Raw genomic sequence first — 24,650 nt, 5'->3', positions numbered from 1 at the left:
GAGTTTTATCATCAATCGGCATTTTACCTTTCTTGAAATAAGAAAAGCATTCATACACTTGAGTTTCTGAAGCATATTTTCCAGGCAGGAAATAAAATTTCACAACTGCATCCTGGTCTCTTAAATTGGCCAAAAGAAAAACTGATTTCCAGTGATATTACTTCTACAAAAAAAAAAAAAAAATTCACTGAGACCAGAAAGAACTTTCCCAGGTGACGCCACTGGGTGCGCTAAGAGCAAGTTACTCACCTACCAAGAAAAATGCATAGTGTGAAAGTTATGCCCAGTGGGGCTTTTTTCTCCATTTGGGGGGCGGGGGTTCCCCCTCTTTATAGAAATGTCTTTTTAAAGTCCTTCAGTTTTCTAAAGTAAACTTCCCTTTTATTAAAATAAATGGCATTGCTGTTGAAGTGTAGACTCTTGTCCTTTTTAACAGTATGGGTTCGACCGTCCTACAAGTTGGATGTACACACGTGCCCTGTTAATTGCTAGCAGCGTTACGTGGTCAGGTTCAACGACTTCTCTGATCCTCAGCTTCCTTATTTATAAAACAGTAACAGGATCATTCGACATATAAAAAACAAACTTTTGAAAGGCAAGGAAGTTACTTTGAGGACTAAGGTGCCATGGTCTTTTCAATTACCTCACACGCATGTGACCATGATAAGTTGGACACTGAATAAGGAAGACTGAAGAAGAGTCAACACATTTGAATCATGGTGCTGGCAAGAAAATATTGAGAATACAATGCATGTGAAGTGAATAAACCAATCTGTCTCAGAAGATGGGCAGCCATAATGCTGCTTGAACTTCATCTCATTTACTATGGGCATGATGGAGACCCACCCCTAGAAAGGAATAGCACACTTGGTAAAGCAGAGGAGCAGAGACAAAGACGTCTTGACGCTGTGGTGCAACAATAGGATTGGACATAAGAACAGAGGGGGAGCGCGGCACGGGACTGGCATGTTGTGTCCTGTTTTACATGGGGTAACTGTACGTCAGAACAGACATAAGGGCACCGACAGCAGCAACAACCAATCCTACATATTTCATAAGGCTTTATCAATTATTCATTAAATGAATAACTGTACACAGATTTGTGTCTGGTGCCTTTTAAGTTTCAGGTAATTGTTAGTTCATGATATAAGTTTTCTTCTAGCTACTTTAACTTTCTGTGGTAATCTATTGCACTACTTGCTTGTCTTGATTTTCTCTGGGTGAAATATTGGAGTAAGTGTATGCTCATTGACTTTCTGGATTTTTTGGAACTTCTATGTCGACTTAATCTTTCCACTGTATCTAAAACATACTTTAAAGTCTTTACATCATACTTTCAAGCAAAAAATACCTCTTAATCATTATTTTCACACATCGGTATCTAAGGAGATCCTCTCAATCTCTATTATTTCTAAATGTTTGCCCAATAAGTTGATGTTGTAATATGGAATAATTCTTAATTACCTGGTTGTAAGCAAAAAATGCTTCTAATTAAACAACTGTTTTGAATAAATACAACTGTATTAGACATTTTATTGCTGCTAAATGATCCTTAGTCTTAGCATTCTGTGAGCAGCTATTTTTGAACCTGAAGTTCCACCCAAAATGAGGCACTGACATCAAGTAACAGAAAATATTGATACTGGTTCTTGGCTTCTTTAACAAGGAAACAGCAAAGGCCAGATATAAATTTCTTTTAAAAGAACCACTGAAAGTCCTTTACCTTTTTTTAAATGAGGTTTTCCTTATATATATTATTATTTATTTAATGAGTGCTGTTTTCTGAAACCTGATTCCAAGCTTTGATTTTGCCTCTATCAAAGTAATTATCTGGGATCGATATTTAGACTCATTGGTTTTGATTAAATACAAAGCTCTAGGGAACTATATGCTTTTTAACATGCAGAAGAAAGTTGCTATGTGATGGGATGTGCACACTGTGAAAGCAGTTTAATGTCCCGTTATGAGACAGTGCCTAATGCACGAGACATCTCTAGGTGGTTTTCACAGTATCATAGGAGAATTAACATAACGGATAATGACAAACACTTAAGTTAAGAGAACCACTGTGTCCTAATCTGTAGCTTGTAAAATCAAATTAGTAAATTAAAATTTGCATGTGAAGCAGTACAAACAATTCAGAACTGAGCTGTTTTACTAGTTCGTCTCCAAACTGAATAAATCACTTGGGTTTATTTTCAAATTATTTAATTTAAATAATTTTATTTAATTATGCAAAGCATAATTTATTTTAATAGTATAACAAATTATGAAAAATATCAATGAAAATGCTACTATAAGATTGTTATGACTCTTTTCTTGAGATGTTTAATCTGCATTTTTAATCAAAATTTGGAACTACCTGTTTCTGAAAGCAATAGCTTTTCATAATGCACCACATTTTAAAAAGATATACTAATCTATGTAAGAGAAAAAAACTGCTAACACTGAAAAGTGTAGTCTATCAAACATTAAATATGGTGCAATGGCCATTTTGTAGAGTTAATTAGTGAAATGGTGAAGCAATTATTAATCTCCAGAGTGGTCAATCGAATTTTCAGTAGAAATTGATCAAGCTTCTTCTGACTCAGAAACACCCTATGGCTAACTATTGATCAAGATTATATGATTATAATTCATATCCCACCCCCAGAGCACATGAAACAAATTATTTCAAAAGATTACTCAAAACATACACGCGATTGAGTTTAATAGAGAAAGTCTCACTAGTGTGAGTCTTGATTGGGTAGTTGCATAGGAAAACACACCTACCTGGCTAGGCTGAAGGCATCGTCGATCAAACCTGCTCGGTTACTGACTGAGAGAACCTATGAGGCCAACCAGAAAAATATTGTCCTGGTTAGAAATTTAGAATTAAAATCCAGGGTTCACATCTGAAAACGGATCTTAAAGAGAAAATCCAGAATTTACCTCATGGTTCCTTATTAACTGTTCGATTAATAATCTCCAATTCCTTAGGTCATAGTTGACCCTAAAGTATCTGGTTTGATTGATGTTCCCCAACAACCAGCTTCCTTTGCCCAGAGAAGTGATCCTGTGGTGCTCTACAAACAGCATGTTTTTCAGGATGAAATAGATTTAGATGTTAATGATATATAAAGTATATTTTCTTAATACCAAGTGTAAAGTTACTAATAATTATTATTGCTCAAATAAAAGCTAATCTTTCACGTAATCATTTGCATCTAGGATATACTAGTAAATGTTTAGTAGGTTATAACTAGCCTCTATTCCTGATAAAATCCCTATCCCCTACACATAATTGTTTTTTCAACATACATGTGACCTAACATGTACTTGTGTCTGTGTGACATAGACTATATATGCATATAGTATGATTAGAATGAAGGGAAAAGTTTTGAGAACTACATTCTCTTAACGCGTTCAGTAAGAAAGTTATTAAAACAATCGAGCTCATTTATTTCAGAGTCATGGGTGTTCCTTGCCTCTTCCTTGTGCTTTCTTGGAAATACTATAAATAACAGATGATGCAGCATCATCAATAACGCCGGAAAAAGAAACTGCATTTACTTAAGACTCTAATATTTCTACACATAATTAAAAACAAAGATAATAAATTCTGCTTATTGGAATCACCTTGGAAAATAGTAACTTGATTATATTAGCCAGGTAATTCAATTAAAGAAAGCGAGCTGGTAAAAACAATCTTATAACTTCTTACACATTTAACTCCTTCAAATATGGTACATATGGAGAATGCTATTCATTTTCAATTGTTTCCTTATTTATTTACAAACCATAGGTCACAATTCCAATGATTTTGTACTTCATTGTGGATGCTTTCAGACCTTGTGTGTCCTAGAACCTGCATACTCTTTAAATAAAATATTTTTAATCTTTGTGCATAAATGTAAGGAAATATATGTAAGTGTACACGTATACATGTATAAAACCACTGCCATGGAGTCAGTTCTAACTCACAGTGACCCTATCGGGAAGAACGGAACTGCTGCTCCTGGTTATGAGGTCAGCTAGCCTCATCTTTCTCTGAAGGAACAGCTGGCTAGTTTGAACCAGCTTGCAGTCCAAATGCTTAGCTTGCTATGCCACCGTTTACTATAGCATGTGTTCATGTTCTCTATCTACAAAGCCTCCAGGATTCAGCAGAGCTTATGCTAAAACAGTGTCTCATGCCCAAGGGAAAAATAAATCATTTCCATGATAGCTCACACCAGAAAATGTATCACAGAGACCATGTGCAGCCCATTGGAGTCAGCTTCAGTCCATTGTCAATGTTTTTACATCTCAGACTCCAAATCAGGTTTTCCTATTATTTCCCCAAGGACGCATTCAAACATATAGTTTTTGAATGGAATCTCTTTACATAGAGTCCATCAGAAAATAATTCTACTACCACAAAAGGTATCGTGGACAAAAGTGGTCATTAATTGCTCAAAACTGGAATAAAGTGGAAGATTTAGTCCAAACATGCCAGCAAGATGAAGAGGCACCTATTACAGTCCACTAAAATATAATCCCAAACTATTGAAAAAAATCTAATATTTAATGTTTCAAAGCACTGTACTTTGGCCACACCCGTGCAAACGATGTTCAGACAGTTGTAATTCAATTGTCCAACACAGCTGAAAATAGTCCATCTGAGGTCTTCCACCATCTAGGCTTCTTTCTAGTCTGGTCTATGCTCCTGACACAACGTGGTATAGTGCTTTTACTATCATAAAATACACATTTTCACATTCCTTCTCTCTTTTTAATTTGAAAGGAGAAATATGACAGTTAAAATAAACTAGAATAGGGGCAAGAAAGTCATGCCCGACTATACATCTATATACATAAATTTTTAAACTTCGATAGCATATTCCTTTTTTAAAACCACTTTACCTATAACCTGATGGACAAACAATGGCCTATAAGGTCCCTTTCAATGCTACAATTCAATGGAAAAGAAATGGTATACATTCTCTTAGGCTGACAATTGATCTCTAGTTTAATAGTGGTATGCAGAAGGAAAAGTCTATCAAGTTCTATTTTAGAGTATGAATGATTTTCTCTACCTATGAGACTTTATAATCTCCTTTTCTTCAAAACTTCAATGTTTATCCACACAATTGCTATAAAGAAGCTTTAGAATATCATCCCCATTTTATGGATGCAATGATGACAAGAGATATAGTTAACAAGAAAATGTGGCAAGTATAAAAAATAAAATTGAAACATTAAGGATACTGTTTCTGTTGATCAACTTTGACTTTATTTTCATGCATCTGTAAGTTCACAATGATCTATTCCTTATAAAATATTAAAATCATGTCTGAATTCACAGAATAAATTGGATCTCCCCACTCCTTAAGTAGTCACTTTATAGGTGATAATATTTAAAATTCAAGCCTCATATCTGATCATATAATTTAGGGTTTTACAGGTTTCAAATTGTCATGATTTATAATTATTAAATATAATTTAAAAGTTATTTCATGCTCATCTTTTATATAAATCTCATGTGATATAATTGGCTCTTGTTTTTAAATCAATTTTATTCAAAAATTTAAATCTATACTCAAATTAAAATAATATGTATGTATAAATGATAAAAGCAATTCTTACCCCTTTTATGTAGTCTGGTCAGTAAAAAAGAAGGAAAGGAAATAAAAGGCAACCATCTCCTGCTTTTAAGTTTGCCATTATTAAACTGATAACTAAAACCTGAAGGTTATTACTGTTCGTGAATATTTTTATGTCTCTGGTATAAGTGAAATCTGTAGAGAAATAATCCCTGGCAAGATATAGTAATACATTCTTAAATACCTTTTCAGTTCTAGTTAATTATATCCCTAAAATATTCTTCAAATTAACTAATGGCAAGCAATGAATTTTAAAGTGTTCTTTTTCCATGGCCTCGTGATGTACAGTGCATGATGAGAACCATAAAAAATTATGGAAGCTATATTTTGAGGGTCGGTAATAATAATTAAAATTTCTATTTGGAATGTTCCCAAAATGACACAAGTCTTAGGCCATATCAAAACACAGAGCAGTTAATACTTTAAAATATTTTAGTTCTTATCATTCATTTACCACCACCACACACCCAACACACACCCAACACACACACCCAACACACACACCCAACACACACACCCAACACACACACCCCAGGACCAAAAGAAGAAGGTGATATATTCTTTACAAACTTGGCTGGCTGCAGATGAGAAGAAATGTCAACCAGGATAACAAAACTGGAAATACACAATAAACTCTGTGATAACTTAGGTGGACTTCGTCCCTAAACTTGTAAGAGAATTAAATGAGATAATGTTCTGTAGCTCTTTAAGAGTCACTGGCATACACCCAATGACAAAGTGTTACATAACTAAGAGATCGCCCAGACAGCCTAACAAAACTTTACAATTTTATCCACGGTAAATAAGGGTGTGCTCATGAGAGAAGTATTAAAAATAACAGAAGAAAATCACAGCCCTAGACCTAGCTCTTTACCTAATTTGCCAACGGACTTGACCCAAGTTACCATCAAATTGTAATAAACTCATTTAGAAGATGGGGATTAAAATCATATTGCTTCTAAGGGCTTCTGAGTCTCAAGTAAGCCAATGCTGAAGGCAAAGGTGAGAGCACTTCAGCACTAGTTTAGTGTTTACTGACCTTTCAGAGCCAGTGTCTACTCTATTCTGACTGTGTTCTTTCCTAAAATGTAACTGAATGTATTGCCTTCCACTCTTGGGTAAGCAAATATCCAGTAAATATGCAAGCTATTACATTTATAATGCCTAGATTGTTGGTATTTTCTCAGTGAAAATGAAAGAGAGAAAAAATTTTGGTTGTTTCTAATAACTTAAAAATTGACTTAATACTTTAGGTAGCGTTTTATGTCATCTTTAGAAATAATTATATATTTATCCAAAGGGCTTCAAAAATTTAACTCTCAAGAAAATATGATGATGATAATCAAATTTAAACTTTATAATTAACTATGGCCTTGTGTGAATATATGTGAAATAAAATCTTTACTGACCATGAAAAATTACAAAACATTGATCTGGTTGTTGTCATTAAAATTTGGCATTTTTTTACATGTGTTTATAACAATTGACCAATGCGTTTTTCTCCCTGGCTTAATGCAGATACTTTTCATGTACATTAGTTGTTTGTTTTGAATAAAATAGGAGATAACATATAAAAGAAGTTGAGGTTAACCAATCTTTTCTTTTTATCTAATTATAGTGTGGTGTCAGGTTTTTACTAGGCCTCATCGAAGTTCAGGACTTCAAGAGAAGACGGTGCATAGGTAAAATGACACTGAAAAAGGCAAACTAGAAAGATGACTTTTATTTTTAGCTTCACTGGGAATCGGTCACCCCAATTTGTGCATTTATAAAGCATTTATAAGGCCTTCAAGTGACATGTGGAAAACTTACTTGCTATTGAGTAAACACTTGACGGTATTGAGCAACCTTAAGTATTAAGTGTTACCATGTTCGTGTCAAATAGAGAACACTGCTGGGATTGAAACAAAAGGACACCTTACACTCTGATATGTGTGCAGTGCCTGACTGTGGGGTGGGGATGTGCCACTCACAATACCCCCTTCATAAATAGCATCCCCTAGAGTTTTAAAGCGTATACCTGTGCAGTTGTTCATAGCAGTTCTTCATATTAACATTGGTGATATTTAAGGCAAACATGTTGAAAGAATGGACTGTCATTATCCTGATTAATAACTCAAGATGAAGCAATCTCTCAAGTACAACCTGTATTGGTCAAGGGAAGGCTTATGGTCTTCCCAAAAAGGAGAAAGTAAAGGATAAAGAGGAAATACCTTCTCCAGCAGGTTTCCAGTAAGAACAGACTCCCTATAGCCCTCACCTTCTAAGCTGAGTGTTTAGGCTGATTCAAATATATAATCAGTAAGTACTTCTACATTTCTTTAACTTTCTCATTTCCACTCTACATTTCAAAGGGATATGTCGTAGTTTATTTCTGAAGATTATTATGTCTCATGTTTCTAAGAAATGTATGGAGGGATGGCATAATTCAAATCGTTGGACAATTACAACTCCCTAGTTTCATTCACCATGTAATAACATATTATGTATTCAAGTAAAGGTGCTTCATGGGGATAAAAGAGAATTATAAAGGAAAATAAGATAGTAAGTGTGAATTCAGAATCACGAAATAAACGCTAACTCAAAGCAATTAAAAGAACAAATTGTAATGAGTTATTTTAAAGGAGAAGAAACCAATAAATGTTACAGTCAGCATTTCAATGTACCACCACATTACATGTGAATGTCTTATATACAATAAACGTGAATGGAATTGTAACTCTTTATAATATGCAGTTTCATATTAAAATTACATTAACACGAAATTATGAGTAACCTTCACCCCTGGGAATTACAAGTGTTTATGTTTCTGATAGTCAGATTACATTCTGGATTCAGTACATTTTGCCTATATGTAGCCATGCACCTATTTTGAGTACTTAACTGTGCCATGTATGAAATGAAACAAACATTTGTTTATTTACTTAAAACAAAAGATATATGCTCAAAATGATGTTTATAGCATAAAGAATTAAAATACACTAACAGCATTGGTGAAAGCAGCAAGGGGAAAAAGGTAGAAAAATGTGACCTTCTTAGTGCCACTGAAGTGTTAATAGAAGATGATCATCGCCTTTTCTCCAACTCGCTGGGAAGCGGAGCAAAAGGAACCCTCATGTGGACCCTGCTGTCCATGAAGGACTTAGAAGGGACTCAAGTACTCTTCTGTGAGTGATTGCAAATAGGCCCCTCTCCTGTTTGGCGCCATTTACACAGACAATAAGGAGCCCTGGTGGTGCTGGGGTCAAAGAGCAACAGCTGCTAACTAAGCGTCCCTGGTTCAGTCTCACAGCTCCTCTGGGGGTGAAAGAGGACACCGGTGTCCTGTGCGTGCAGGTACAGCCTGGGACACCCTACGGGGCAGTGCTCCCGTGTCCGAGGACTGCTGGGAGTTGGAATCTATTTGATAGCACTGGGTCTGTGGGTAGAAAGACAATGAACTGGCTCTTCTCCCTGCACCTTGAGGTTTGACCCCCAAAGGGTGCACTTTGAGGACAACTCTAATCCTCTCCCTTCAAATCCAATAATTATAATTATCTAATCCCATGAAGGATATTGCTTCTCTGGTCTCTAAAAGAGATAGTCTGAAAATGCAAAGAAAGACAGTGGAATGGGATTAAAACTGTTGCCTCAGTTTCAGTTTGTGAGACACTGCTCTAATGGGAGTTCTGCTTACATTTTAATTAAATGTGTGATTATGAAATTATACAGTTTAAAACAGCTACGATGAGATCTACAAAAGCATTTAAATGTTTTCTCTTCACCATGAAAGGAACGAATAAACAAGAATTATATAGGCAGGGTGAAAGTGGATGAGTCAGAAATTATACCGAAGAGATCCTCTTATGCTTTCTTATCTTGTAGAGGTGATTATCATTCTTCCATCTTCTCTTTCTAGTTTGTCTTTATGCACATTTTTATAACCCCAGAAACCAGAGGTTAAGTTGCTGAACAATTATCTGAAACCAATTGTCCACAGGGGAGAATATATATCTTACCTGATTTGTTAGACACCCAAATAATTGCTTCTGAAGACACATGGCTTCTATTTCCTACCACAATGGTTAATGGAATCTGCCACAGGTAGCTGCAAAATAGAAGAGTAGCTTTAAAAATACAAATTGGTGTTCATTTGAAAAACATGCATCTTCAGAGGGATTTTTATTAATGCTTTTTAGGGAAGCTACCAAAAACAACAATAAAAAAAGCACTCAGACATCAAAGTAGATTCTAATTCATTGTTTCTATCTCACCAAGAAGACTGTGCACTCAGAAGTTTTCTGTCAATGTAGAAGAGATCTCCTAATAATATACTTTGCCAAAAAAACCCAAAATGTTTGCATTAGGAGTTAAAAGTGGCTAAATACTACAGTATATATTGATTTGAATCTTAAAATAATTCATTTCTATTGTTTTAATATTAAACACTAGTGATTTTATGTATTCACATTTCACCAATTTCTCCTTATTTATTTTATAACTGTTCAGAGAGATATTTTATTATATTTCCATAAGGTTAATATGGCACACATAAGGTGATTCAGGCAAAGAGAATAAAACAAGACTGACAAGATCCCCCTAAAATCCATATAAACACAATGCACCCGACAGGGCACACCTAATGTCCTGCTGATTTAAATGAAATTTCCAAATGGATTGGCCAAGCACCACCGATACTTAATGTTCAAATGTGGGTCAGAGTTATAAAAGAGAAACATTTGATAAGGTTTGCCTTTTATAGTAATAAAAATCAAGGCCTATATGTTTACATAAAGTATCTATTTAATCTGAAAGGCTAACCAGTTAATGATAGATGATTTTACATTGCGTTCAAGCATTATATTTTATTTTCTTGAAATATAACCTGATTCCTTCAACTAATCATTGTGCTATTGCTAAACAGCTGGAAGTTCAAAGCTAAGAACTGTCCCACGGGAGGAAAGTGGGGCAATCAGCAACTGTACACGTTTACAGGGTCAGTAACCCTATGCAGGGTCATGACGAGTCAGAATGGACTTGCTGACGTGGGCCTGTCTTGTTGTTTTAGTTTGCTTTTATCATTGTGTCATTGGCAAGACTTCACAACAAGCGAGCAATGAGTATTAAAGTCATATATTTTGTTTGTGATATAAGAAGCTATACTGTGTCAGCTTCATAACTGGAGAGCGACTGAAGAACTGAGAACCAGTGGAGACGCCGAGTGACTGATCATAAAATGGGCGTCTTTCTGGAGATTTGGGAAGAGCAGTGCTGAATCGGTCCCTCGACACATAATTGTTTTACGTGTCACAGAGTTCATTTCTCACACTCACAATTAATACATGGGAATTCATCAAGAGTAATATGTCAGATGGAAAAGAGGAAAATTCATTATGTCATAACAACTGCTATCCCCAAAGTCAAAAGTCAAAAGGCCATCCTTGACATTCTGAATTTTAAATGATAAGCTGAACTTAATCAGAGAAACATTTCTGAGTGCCAACCATGTGAAGGTACCCTGTTACACTGTAATTGACTCCACATAATCCATCATGAAAGAACCAATTTATTGTTGCCTAACCTGGTTCTTTGGATAGAAGTTAGTGAACAAAACAATTTATGTTCCTTAAGAGAGGCCTCGACGCATGCAATGAAAAACATGTGATAAATATATGACAATGGACACACCGTGGGAACATCACAGCCAGATTATTTTATTATTTTTTAAACAGCATCCCTCACCAAAGATAATTAATCTATTTTGGTTAATTGGAAAAATAAGTTAAGAGGCAATAGTACCTGGATCTAATCTAAATGCTGGATCTAATTTTCAATTTAAAACACAAGTTTATTTTTTGTGTGTACTTGCAAACAATAGATATTGGAGACATTCAATTAATTACTCTCTGTAATTAGACCGAAAGGAACTGGGTGGAGTATAAGTAAAATGAAAGACCAAATCAATTTCTCTGTAAGACATAGACTAACTTTATGAACAAGACTTTATAGGTGTATATCTTCCACATTGAATTGACAATCTAAATTGTGAAGCCAAACAGATATTAATTAAAAAGCAAACAATATATACGACTAAAAACATCTAAAGACCCTCTAAATAAGTCTAAGACTCTAGTAGTATGTAATATTTTAAAAAGTGATTAGAAAAAATTAATGTGTGTAGTTAGATTATGTTCTTGTTGTTTCTGTTTAACTGATCATATGGATATCATATTTTAAGTAACAATAGAAAATTTTCAAAAAATATATCCCTTTCTTCAGTAGTTCTTAAGAATTCTGATTGTACTAACATGGAAAAGAATTGGTACATTTTAAAAAGTGGAATGAGAAAAATCACACCCAGGAGTTGCTACTAACATTCACGAAGCATTGATGCACACAGGGAAACCCTCCGGAGACTGCTGCAGGCGGGGCCCATAAGGAAAGGGTGAGTGTGCGGACACACAGAATGCCCTGTCGCCCAAGACTCCCAGGAGGTGCCCCATGCTTCAGGTGGTATTAGTTAACAGTGAAATGTATTAAATTTATAATGAAATGAAGGAAAAACAAACTACGAAAATTCACAACTTCCTGTGTACCAAAGTCCTACCAAGGATTTTATGCACTTAAACACATTACTAAATATATGCAATTGTTAGAAATAGCAAAGATTCATTCTTCCTCTACTTAACAGCTAGGATGTACATTTATTACATATGGAAAAATAATTACATTACACATTTAAAATGTTCCAGGTAAGAGGTAATGATAATTGTCCCACAGAACAGTCATGGCAAAGCGAAAGTCATGATCAGTAAAGCTGGGTGCTTTGGGACCTACGGCTGGCCTGTAGAGTGGGGGGCCTTTGGCCACTTAACTGGGTTTGCTGATGCACAGAGCTGGAGCTAAGTGCTTTGGGCTGAACCTTACACAGGAGTGCCATGCTTGCTGGGTCTTTGTTATCACCTGGAAGAGAACTTGGTGACTTCTCCTGACAGGACAACCATGTCCTATGTATTTTTCACCTTGATTGTATGTAACCTGTAAACTTCCTTAAATAAAACCCTTTAATCTCAAATATTGTCTGTGAGTTCCCAGTTGCCCCTCCAATGAACGATCCAAGTCAGTAGCTGAAAAGTCGAGAGCCGTGGGAAACATTTATTTTAGCACGTCAGCAATGTCTCTTCTAGAGACCTCGGAAGGCTTGTACAAGGAGCACACAGACTTGATTTTCAAGCTTTAACTTAACATTAATATAAATTAAGCAATAATCTAAGTGGGGAATAGTAAATTCTCATCTAGAGATGGATTCTGTCCTACTAGGAAAATTATTTTAAATAATAGAATGTCATGTATATATATTTTTTGCTCTGTTTGCCATTAAATGGATTCTGACGCATGGTCCTCCAACAGGTCGGGGTACAACTGCCTTAGGGTTGTCCCGGTCTGCTGTCTTAATGGGAGCACACTGCTCCCCCTTTCTGCCAGGGAGTGGCTGGCAGCTTCGACATGCCATCTTTGCTGGCGGCTGAGCACTTTAACACTACGCCACCAAGGGGATTTTAATTTTCCTCAACATTTTTATATACCAATTTCTCAGATTCAGAACCATCCAGGTGGTTTTATAATGCCAGCAGAAGCTAAGCGCTCTGTGCTAAAACTGCTTACTCATGCTGAGAGACTTTCCCCCGTGAAGAGCCAGGCTCCTGGCTGACACCTCTGATGCAGGTTATGGGCTGGCAGAGTATTTTTGTTCAATATTTGTTCTGTCATCTGGGTGTCCTTTCTGTTTTTCTGCATCGGGGAGGCCTGTGTCAGACTGTTCATTCTCAAAGGCATGGCCCCAATCTGGCTTCGCCACAGTCAAGTCGTTTTTGTGTACTTCGTGGTCCATGCCGAAGCGTGTTTCGCCTGGGGCCAGACGGTGGGTGATCAGGGCAGCCTTTGACAGCTGTGGGGACCCAGAGAAGGGGACGAAGCAGTGACAGGCAGATCCCGACAGGGTGAAGGGAGGAGTGTTATTCTGCGTGTTCGAGCAGTTTAATTGCAAAAGGCAACTCCTCATACCTGGTGAAGGCCTCTCTCTACTTGAGCCTTTAACCTCCATGTGCCCCCATCTTGACGAGAGTAGAGCAAACTGCAAAGTCAGCAGTTTGAAGCCTCCAGCTCTTCCGCTGGAGAAAGAAGGGGGTCCTACTCCCAGCCCCAGCTACAGTCTCAGAAACTCCCAGGCTAGTTCAACCCTGTGTTTAGGGGGGCTAGGAGTCGCCATCAACCTGATGGCGCAGAATTGGGTTTTCATCTGTATGGCAGCAGACCTGCAAGTCTGTCCCCGGCAGCATGGCTGGGTGAGAACCCAGGGCCAATCTTTCCATTCTAACTGCTGTGGAGCCCAGCTCCTTCCTACACCTATAGTATCGTATCGTATACTATAGTATCGTATCGTATTGTATAGTATAGCTGCTGTACCAGTATTTATCTCAATACAACAGTGAAGACTTCATGTTTTCTTAAATGGAGTTCCAATATCAGCCACCAGAAAATGTTCATGAATCTCCCTAACACTTTTATTCACATCAAGCTAACTTGGAGATGCTATTCATTCATGTAAGTTTAAAATATTCCCCACCAATCCTACATAATAATGGATGATGAAGTCCAGCATCCTAATTTCCCAAGGTGATAGGACACAGCATGAGTAAACTAATATGAGCACTTCTATTTACTTATTACTTTTGATCTCTATACTTGCCCTCCCTTCACCCCTCCAATCCCTTACCAGGGCATTCTATATATAAATTTAAAAACTGCCTGATTTGAAGTGTACTTTCTTACATTGACTCAGTCTTTACTGAAACAAAGTAGTAAAAATAAACTAGAAAAATTGGATAGAATGTTTATATTCTGAATTTTAAGTAATTAAATGGGTTCCCCAATGTTAAATTTATAGCAAATCAAAATTCAGGTGTGTTTTCTATAGTTTTAAACACCACATTTGAGGGAAAGAGAATATATTTTCATATTGCCACTTCTACTTAAGATCACCTTAAGGTATTTATTTAGTTTTTGAGTTTTGTTAACTAGGATAATATTTATTATCTAAATACTTTTGATTTGGTTTTCTAGATTGATCCCATTCAATTCACAACACACCTTAACTTTCTTAAAGATGATTAAAAAATATTATAACAAAAAGTAAAATATCATATCTCACATTTAAAATGATTAGAATAATTTAAAATAGTCTTCAATGAAATACCATAAGTGTGCTCATCAATCAGGGGTTAAAATATGTAAGGTATCGGCAGTGAAAGGAATCAAAAATACCATATGGAAATAAAGAAATAAAAAGAGTCTTAACTTATATTTCAGAATTATGTTGTCAAAATTATCTTAAAATATTAAAATTAAAAGGTGAATGGCAAAAAGAAAAGTTCCTATATTCATGTTAAATTAAAAGAGAGTCAGTGGTACCTGCTGTTTCGATGTTCAAAGGTTTTGGTCTTAGCACTTATAAATGAAGCGTTGCTGGGTAATGGTTACCCTCTTTTCGGCTGTTGCATTTCCCAAGATGGTGATAACAGGATAGCCCTTCTGGAGCGTCCACTGATCCATGACTTCTTGTATATTTACATATTTTCCATTCCTCTTCAAAGCCTTTAGAACCCAAATTGGATAAATGAGCTTTATAAGCATGAATTATACATATAATTATATTAAATCATTTTCACTTTTACCTTTAATATTTACCTAAATATGAAACATTTCAAGATCAGTGAAGCTAATATAATGTGTTACTAAAATTAATTTTCTCACCTTAAGTTAGGCTTCATGCATATATATATGGAAGTTTCATTAGCATTAATTTTTTTTACATAATGGAGAATAAAATACATTTTACTGGTAAAGTAAATACATGCAGCATCATTAAATATCCCCAGTGTGTCTAGTTGGTATATTTAAATATTTGTCATGCACACAAGAAAACATATTTCCTTAAAAACTTGCAGTATTTCTCACTTTAGCATGACTCACTTCCCAAATATATTAAAATTGTATTCCATAATTATTATCTTTTTAAAGTATGAAAGGCATCAATAACATTAAGTACATTTAAATCCCATTGTATTTTTAGTACATTTTATATAGCTCATTACTATACATTTATAAATAATACGCGACAAAGGAAATAAAAGCTCAAAATGAAAACATACTGTCAGCGTCAATAAAAGTTACCAATGGTTTGGGTTCTTTTTCTTCCTATACTTTACCTCTGAGAAGGCATTCCAGAGATCATTTCTGGCTGCGTTGCCATACTTATGAATGGTTAAATAACCCTACAAAGAAAATAAGATTTGAATTACAATTTAACTGCTAAGCAATTACCAGTTAATATAATCATTTCTCAAATCAAATAAACAATTCTATTTGCTGTGCTTATATTGATACAAAGAGAAATACTCATAAAGGTTTATAAGAATTAAACTATTCAAAAAAACTTAAGCATAGCATATTTTCTAATTAAGTATCAAATAACTTTAATCTTTAAAAATTATTTTTGAGAGTTGAATCATTTATAGATTTGGGGGGGTCAAAAAACATCCCTTCATTTATCATGTCAACCTTGGCTTTTTGAATTAAATTACCTCCCCAGTGTAATATTTTGGGAAACCTTGCCCATCAGGATTTTAGACTGGAATCTAAAAAAATATTTCATGGGATAAGAACAACTCTGACAATAACAAATCTTTACTGCGGTGGATGTCTTTCGAGTTCAGATTCCATGGAAGAGTATAAAATGAAAGCAATGTGTGGTTTTGTGTGACCCTTATCAGAAGGCCTAACTAAGAAAGATTTGGTCAAGTGGGACTGGCTGATTTTTGTCTACGTAGCCAGTGTAAATGAGTCCCAATGGCCTTCTGTTAGTCAAACAGGTAAGAGGTATCACTTTGCCCAAAGAGGACTGTTGTCACAGGCTTTCTAGTGCGAAGGTGCCTATTATCACAGAGATAAACATTGCTTTTCATTGACTTGATGAAAAAGTATTATTAAAAAGAAATTTTATCCTGGTCTAATATTTTTTTAATTTAGGAATTCCCAACTATTAGTTAAACCTACACACTCTCTTTCTAATTTAAGCCTTCCTCCTCTCTGGGAGGCATGGATGCATCGCGGTGAATGCGTCCTCAGTTATGACGACTGGGCACTTCGTTTTCCGATGTCGAAGTGGGAGAAGGAGAAGAACATAGATGATGTTAAGCAAAGTGTCTCATTTGAGATCCTTTCAGCCCTAGAACTTGGAGGTAACAGGCAAATGCTTAATTTACATGCCAGTTCTGAAACTGGGGGGAAAATGCTGACTCCATTGAGAACTTTATGTAAAGTGGGATGCTTTGGAGATAATTAAAGTTGTAGAAGCAGATTTTCTGAAATACAAATTGTAGCACCTGTGACAGATTGAGCTTTTGTGGGCAACTCACATGTTCAGATGGCACCTCCCACTTAATCAGACGCCTGGAGAAGCAACATCCACACTGACTTAGCAATGACAGATTTCTCATCAAGATGCTCTGGACAACTTTACTGCGAATTTAGATCTCCAAAGAACTAATCTGAACCTGGAGTTTAGCTTTGGGTAGGAGAGCTATATGAAGCACTCTCTATTTGAACCCTGGGACTAGGATTTAAATCATTTTCTGATTAGGTGTTAAAATTATTAGAAATTTTGCTTTTAATTTGTTTGTGTGTGTATCTTGGGGGATCTCTTGAATACACTGAAAAACAATGGACATTGAAACTTATAAATGTATGTGAAACATCTATTTAAATGAGAACTATTATTGTTGAGTTCTGTTTATGCAGAGGTATTGGGATAATAAAAGAGAGGCAGCAAAGGGACACCGACGGATCTGGAAAGGACCGATGCAGGAATACAGGTTTCCCCTTGGGGTGGATCAGAATATCTACAGTCAGTCTACCATGAGATCGGTTGGATCTTAGCTTGATTTTGATCATTAGCTCAATGTCTTTTTTACTCTCCCAATTCTGTATAAGGCTCCAATTTGTTTCTAACAAGCTGAAATGGCAATCAGTCAGGATTAAGAAGGGGGTCTTCATATGCCAGGCTGGATATTCAGGATAGAAATGGTATGTTTTTGTTGGAATCCCATCAGCTTCAATATTCATGGCATTGGAATTCTTCAGATTTCAACTGTCTTTCCTCCCCAAACACATATTCTTTAGTTATCCCAGCCTTTCTCTTATACAACAACGATATACATATGGAAATATATTCTTAGTCTTTGGAGAATTACAAAGAAAATGTGAGGATCATGCCTATTAAAAACCATATCATCTATTTATTCTTTTATTTCCATGAATTGTATAATGCACTTAGTATAGACCAGGAAGGTTTCGTGGGAATGGAGGAACAGTGATGGGCAAAAGGTCGTTGAGAAAAAAATGTAAATAACAAGATGCAATTTGAGTAGGTCCCTGTGACTGAAGCTGTGAAAGTCTTGGACCAAAAATTACAGAGCCAAAGCAATTCCAATGGTTGGTGCATGTTTACATCGAACGACTTTAAGTTCTATTCTAACCTACCAGTAAATGAATATGACAATGATTGGATAAGAAATTTATTAATAAATATAGACACATATATGAAAATCCAACATTAGATATGACATTACAATATAAATGTATAAAGTATAATGCTTTGACATCCACTGTAAGAACAGTGATGGGCTGTCTATACTAGATATTTCAGAAATGAAAGAAGTTGAAAATAATGAAGATGATTAGTTGAATATACTTATGAGACCTATCTAGCAATATAAACTGATTACAAGTTAAAAAGGGATTAACCGAAAGCATATTCTGATATATCTACCTATGGGAAAGCCAACATGCATAGTAGTTAAAAGTGAAGTGAACTACTTTAAAATGTAGTTAAAAGGAAGGTTCAATATTATATAACCCAAACCTCTCTGCCATCAAGTCAATGCTGACTCATAGTGACCCTCCGAGGGTTTCTGAACTGTAACTGTTTGCGGGAGTAGATAGCCCTGTCTTCCTCCCATGTACCTGCTGGTGGGTTTGAACTGCCAGCCATGTGGATCATAGTGCCACACGTAACTACTACACCACCAATAGTGATTGAGGTGATATTAGCTACAATAATCTTCTTAATAAGCTCAGGCTACTGAATAGGAAACTGAATTACGTAACCAACCAAAGGGTAGCATCACTAATAATTAAGGAATGTTTCACATAAAAAACTATAATGTCATTTGCCTCTCTTAACACTGAATTGCTTTATATTCCTTCACTTAATTCACATAACATTGGGATAGGTAATATAATCATTTAAGATATCAGGAAATTTGAAATCACAGACCCTGGTCCATATCCAAACCCCATACATATGTCTACAGCCCAATATCCACTAGATTCCCCAAAGATAATTAAGGGTCATATTCAAAGAAAGCTAAACTCACTCTCCTCCCCCAAACTGTCTCTTCTTGAGGGCTTTTCCCCAATGATGAATATGAACCAAAGAGTCATCTTTCACGCCTTCCTGTCCTTCCCGTCACATTACTGCTCTGATATCCTGAATCTTCCTCTAAGGTGCCACGCTACACATTACAGCTTCTCACCTGGACACAGCGCCTGCCACTGCTTCTTCTCTCTTTCAACCCTACCACACACCACTGTGCTAGCCAGCCAATACGGTGTGCTCAGAAAACACTACACCTTGAGCTCCCTCATGGACTAGCCCCGCTGTACTTCCTCAAGCCTCTTAGCACTTGTTGCCCAGTCTCAGATTAGCTACTTTATTTGAAGATGCCTAATACAATATTTTCTCTATTTCCTAGTTCTCCACTCAAACTTTACCTTTCTCCTTTACTGTGCAAATTCACTTTAATAGTCAAGTCTCAATTTTAATGCATTTTCCCTGAGAATCTTTGCCCACTTCTGCCTCCTTTCTAATTCTGAGCCAAGTACCTTGTACCCTATCAGAAGACATATTACTCTGTGTTTCAATTGCCTGCTCATTAATTTAACTGCCCACATAATCTAAAAACTCCCTAAGTAAATCCCACCCAAACCATTGGCATCCAGCTGTTTCCACTGCATGGTCGTCCTGTAGGAGGGAGTCACACTTCCGGTAGCATTTCCTAGAATTTTGCTTCTTTTGTTTTACAGAGATCTGCCATGTTTGGTTAAAACTACTTTGCTTTTGGTTAGCACAGAACACTTCCCCACTGCAGGACTAGCGCCTCTCGCCATAAGGTCAAAAACAAAATGGTACTGGTATCCAAATGATTATGATGTATACCACAAAGTAGAATTGCCCCCTTTGGGTGTCTAAAGTTATAAATCTTTACAGGAGCAGAAATCATATAGAGCAGCTGGTACTTTTGAACTATTGACCTTGCACTTAGCAGTTCAATAAGTGATCTAATATACCACCAGGGCTCTATTGTGTAAGGTAAGGACCTGGTTGTTTTGGCTTATCACTGTTTAACCAAACTGTGTTCCCAATATAGTACGCAATAAATGCTCAATCTGCGTGTGTTTTCTGAGGTTCCTTAGTCAATATGCTTTTCTATTACTAATTTGCAATGAAGTAAAAGATTTATTACACTGATAAAAGCAAGAAAACCAAACCCAGTGCCACTGAGTTCATTCTGACTCATAGCAACTCTGTATAGGCTTTCCCAACCACATCTGGACAGGCATGCACAGGCTCAGCTTTCTTCTGTGGCTGTTGGGTTTGAACAACTGACCTTGAGATTAGCAGCTCACACACCAACAGTGCTCCTTACTATTCACACCAGATTCGCTCAAATACTCAAACTCATTTTTCTCAGTGTTTATTTGTTATATATAATTTACATTAATACATATGCAGTTCCATATCAAAAGATTTTGAATGATTGAATATAATACCATTTTTGGTTTTCCACTTTTGGCTAACAAGTAGTACAGTTCATAACGTTTCATATATAAAAGCCAGTGGGACTAAGAAAGGCCAGAGGGAAAGTAAAATGTTGAGCTGAGGAAGTAAAGGCCTATTATCTTTCAAGGTTTACATGCAAATAGTTATGGAATGCTTACTCTCTTATTAATGAGTCTTTCCGCGTGTTAGGGCAGCAGATTAGCTGCATGAGTAGTCTATCCCTCAGGTTACAGAGGGACCATTCAATAAAAACCAAAGATGCATGACGTACTTTAGATGTGTTTAGCTGAAAGTAAAACGAAAATTTACCCTATGATGACTTTTCTTTATTTTTTTCCCCAGGATGACTTTCAAAGTGATAAAAACGTGTCCCGTCCTCTAAGAAAAGGAAGATTACAGTAGAGGTGCAGCCCCTCCCTCCGGAGCACTTCACTGAGCCCCCTTAGTGGAATCTTTCCTCCAGTTTGGGCTCTTAGCAGCTGAGGCCCAAGCACAAGATTCAGATATCACAGTCGGCAGAGACAGAATTGTTCCTTCCATCAGATGTTAAAGACTCAAGAGACCTTTGCTTCAGATCCTGCAGCCAATACCTCAAATTTCTCCTTTATCAGAATTTTATGATGTCATGAATTATACATATTAGGATTATTTAGTATATAATTTAACCAACCTAGCTAAAACATGCTTCTGATGCACTAAGCAGTACCATTTGGATCTTGCAAAAGGCAGAATCCAGTCCTTAGCAGGATATGGCTGCCTAGAGTAGGTGAAGGTGAGACGTTGAACAAAGTCAGAATTCAGTTCATGAGTAAAAGGGAAGACTCGCTCATGAGCACACCACGAACAATGCTTTCTACAGTGAGACCAGGCCCCATGTTGCACGCAGTGACTCTGCTATGAGGATGTCATCTACTTGCACGACTAGTTTGAGAAATGATAAATAAATTCAGGCATTGATTTTTTTTTCCTGACTGTATGGCAGGAAGGTTGAAACAGGTTTAAAACATTATTTCTTTCTATCACGATAAAATGTGCCTTGAACAATTGATACCAAAATATGTCAGTGTTTGGCTTTCTGACATTTAAACAGCACTTTTCGATGGGGGCAATAATTCAATACGGACTTTTATAAGAGAGCAAGGAGAGGGACACAATACTACAGGCACACTTGCCACTCTCTCTGGTAAGAGAGGATGGGCGTGCCCCCTGTCCTCAGACAACCCCATGCTCCCTTCGAGGTCTGTGAATGCCCGTGGAGTAGAGCAAAGAAGGGAAGGAAGATCATTGAAATGTATGTCCTGTCTTGGTGACAGGAGCTGGGTGGGGGCCATGTCAGCAACTGGATCTGAGAGTTCTGTAGCTCGACTCTGGCTGCCTCTCTGTATTTCACAGAACCCTTTAGTTACTACTCTATTTCCAAAGCCCAGCTATTTAGACTTTCTTTTGACCCAATGCGCTACCTTTGAACCCTGCACTAAATTTGTTCTGGATAATACAGCTGGAATTTGCTTCTGTGGCTTGCAACTCCAAACCCTAACTGATAGAATACTAAAAGGTGCCGTAAGCTGAACAAACAAAACAAAGATATGGCTAAATTTCCCTAATAACCCACCAGCTTTTGTGTGTGTTATAAAATGGACTCACTGTCAACGAGTGGATGACTCCTCACAGTAACCCAGTAGCACGGGGGACCTGCCCCTGTGAGTCTCTGAGACTGTAACTCTGTGAGTCACAGCCAACACAGAACCCCTCCACCACCAGGGCTCCGCATAATAAGTATCGGGGAAAGTTTTCAAAAGAGGCAGACCAGAAGGTTAAAGTCCACACACACAAACCTGTACACACACAGAAACTGAAAGGGATGCAGCCTGTGCAGAAGCTCTTAGACGGAGGTGCACATAAAGCGACAGCGACGACAGTGCATAATTATAATAAGCTACTTTCTTGTCTTTACAAAAGCTTCCACAGCCGGGGTCCATAAGCAGAGGAAGGACCACGAGCTCCGGACTCCAATCTGTGCCAGTGTGTGCACTGTGAGAGTGTGGTAACCTGAAGGGGTCCATGAACACCACCACCACAGATTACAAACTGCCAGGTCACAGCAATGTCACCGAGAGTGGGATAAAATCTATTGGAATGCTGGCCTGTGCCAGCATTCAGAGGATGTCTCTACAATCCCTGACCTTGAACGAAAGCAGCAAGGAGACTCACACAGTGACAGATGACAAAGTAAAATACCACAAAGCTGGAGTATAGACCAGATGCTATTTTAGGTAATATGAGAAGACTAGTTAGAGATTATGAGATTATGTAAAATGAGCATCAAAGCAGTGACAAAGCATAAAACAAAATAAAAGCAGTAAAGTTCACATTTTCATTATCAGAGAGAAGAACAGAGGAGGAAACAGAGGCACAGGTATTAATTGTCCCTATTTACCATTCAACTGTGGTCAAGCTTCCCAGAAGAACATTTGATCTCTTGGAACCCTTACTCACTTGTCAAGATCTGGAGGTTTCCAGCCACCATAAAACAGCAAGGTGCCATTTAAGAACAAAGCTATTTAAATATGCAGAACAATCGCTGAAAAGTACTTTATTGTTGATATGTCATTCTGATTCTGTGGGTTTTTTTTAATTTGTGTTTATGCCAAAAGTTATCTCCCTAAGTAGTTTGATTGGCTATAGGAGGATCCAGATATTTCTCCAGGAGCAAAATGCAATTTTGCACGTTTAAAAATTTCATCATTCTACTTAATGAGTATTTTAAAACTCATACTTTCATGATAAGCTACTCAGTATGGCAGACGATTTTCACTCAAAATAAACTGTAAGTCCATGAAGATTTTTAGTTGTCTATTCATTTGATTTTTAATTAAAGACAGCGAAACATTCTTATACCAGGTTTGTTTTTATATGTATTTTATGTATTAATTATAGATCAGACTCCAACATGCAGGCACACCAGCAGAAAGGCAGTTATTTCTATTTTGGGATGTGTACTGTGTTCCAGAACAACCTGACAGGGTCCTACACCTGTAAGTGAAATAGTGTGAAAGTAATAGTCTGTTGGGGTGCTCTGGAGTACTAAAATAGCCCTACTTCTCACTTTCACTGCGAGAGTGAAATATTACTCAGACATAAAATGTATCTATTGGTAAAACTGAAGTTTGGGAACTGCCTTTGCTGAATGCCCTGGTAAAGGACTTAGACCACTACAAGCTTACCAAACAGACATATTTGGTCTTGGCTGGCAAAATGCACTATTTCCTAGGAAACAAGAGGGCACTGACGTTAAGTCACGTCTATGACCATCACCGCCCCCACCCTACTCTTGCTCAGCACCCAGTGCAGGAGACTACAGGAAACGAAAATGCATTTTAATTGAGAGATATTGGATGTGCACAGCAAGGAAATCCTTGGTAAGATAAATATATATGGTGGCACAAATATAACAATTGTGAGTTTATCTCAGGACTAAGCAGTGTGGTGTTTGTTTGTTTGTCAGTTTCACAAAGACTCACTACGAGTCAAATTCAACTCAATGACAACACACTCAGAAGAACTGGGTAAGGAATTTGGCCCTTACCAGTCATCTGATAATATTAATGTATACCTTACAAGCATGTGCTCAGAAAACAGTATAAATCTTTAGAAAAATATACATGATGCAAAAAAGATCAGGATACATTAGAAACTTTATGAGCAAGCTCAAAAAAATACTATCTGGGTTGAACCTCTCTCTGTTCAACTTTACTTCCAAGAGAAGTCAAAATGTTCCAGAGGGCCAATGAAAGGAAATTATACGAATTAACCTAAAGGAGAAAAATGCTTGGATAAAAAAAAATCACATCAATGTCAATGAGGGGAAGGGCAGAGTTGAGACCCAAAGCCCGTCTGTAGAAAATTGGACTTCCCCTCACAGAAGGGTCACGAGGAAGAGATGAGCCAGTCAGTGTGCACATACTTTTTCTCTAGTTCTTTAATGCTTCCTCCGTGACCCCCACTCCCCACTATTATGACCCCAATTCTACCTTACAAATCTGGCTAGACCAGAGCATGTACATTGGTACAGATAGGAGCTTGCA

The 24,650-nt window shown here is 36.9% G+C and overlaps 1 protein-coding gene across 6 annotated transcripts in view; it reads right to left on the bottom strand.

The window, feature by feature from the left end:
* The window catches only part of LOC142450412 (thyrotropin-releasing hormone-degrading ectoenzyme-like), a 496,691-nt gene that overhangs the window by 227,616 nt on the left and 244,425 nt on the right, over positions 1 to 24,650 (bottom strand). For 5 of the 6 annotated variants that reach the window (XM_075552297.1, XM_075552298.1, XM_075552295.1 and 2 more), the window contains 5 exons: positions 15,872 to 15,937; positions 15,075 to 15,257; positions 9,623 to 9,711; positions 2,932 to 3,065; positions 2,773 to 2,828 (listed from right to left, as the gene is read on the bottom strand). The gene's annotated coding sequence lies outside the window, so the exon portion shown is untranslated. The remainder of the gene's footprint in view (positions 1 to 2,772; positions 2,829 to 2,931; positions 3,066 to 9,622; positions 9,712 to 15,074; positions 15,258 to 15,871; positions 15,938 to 24,650) is intronic. The other variant, XM_075552300.1, reaches the window with a different exon arrangement.

The sequence above is a fragment of the Tenrec ecaudatus genome, chromosome 6, assembly GCF_050624435.1.
Source record: "Tenrec ecaudatus isolate mTenEca1 chromosome 6, mTenEca1.hap1, whole genome shotgun sequence".
Classification (NCBI taxonomy): domain Eukaryota; kingdom Metazoa; phylum Chordata; class Mammalia; order Afrosoricida; family Tenrecidae; genus Tenrec; species Tenrec ecaudatus.
The sequence above is the reverse complement of the archived record's forward strand: the minus strand, read 5'-3'. Positions and strand labels throughout refer to the sequence as shown.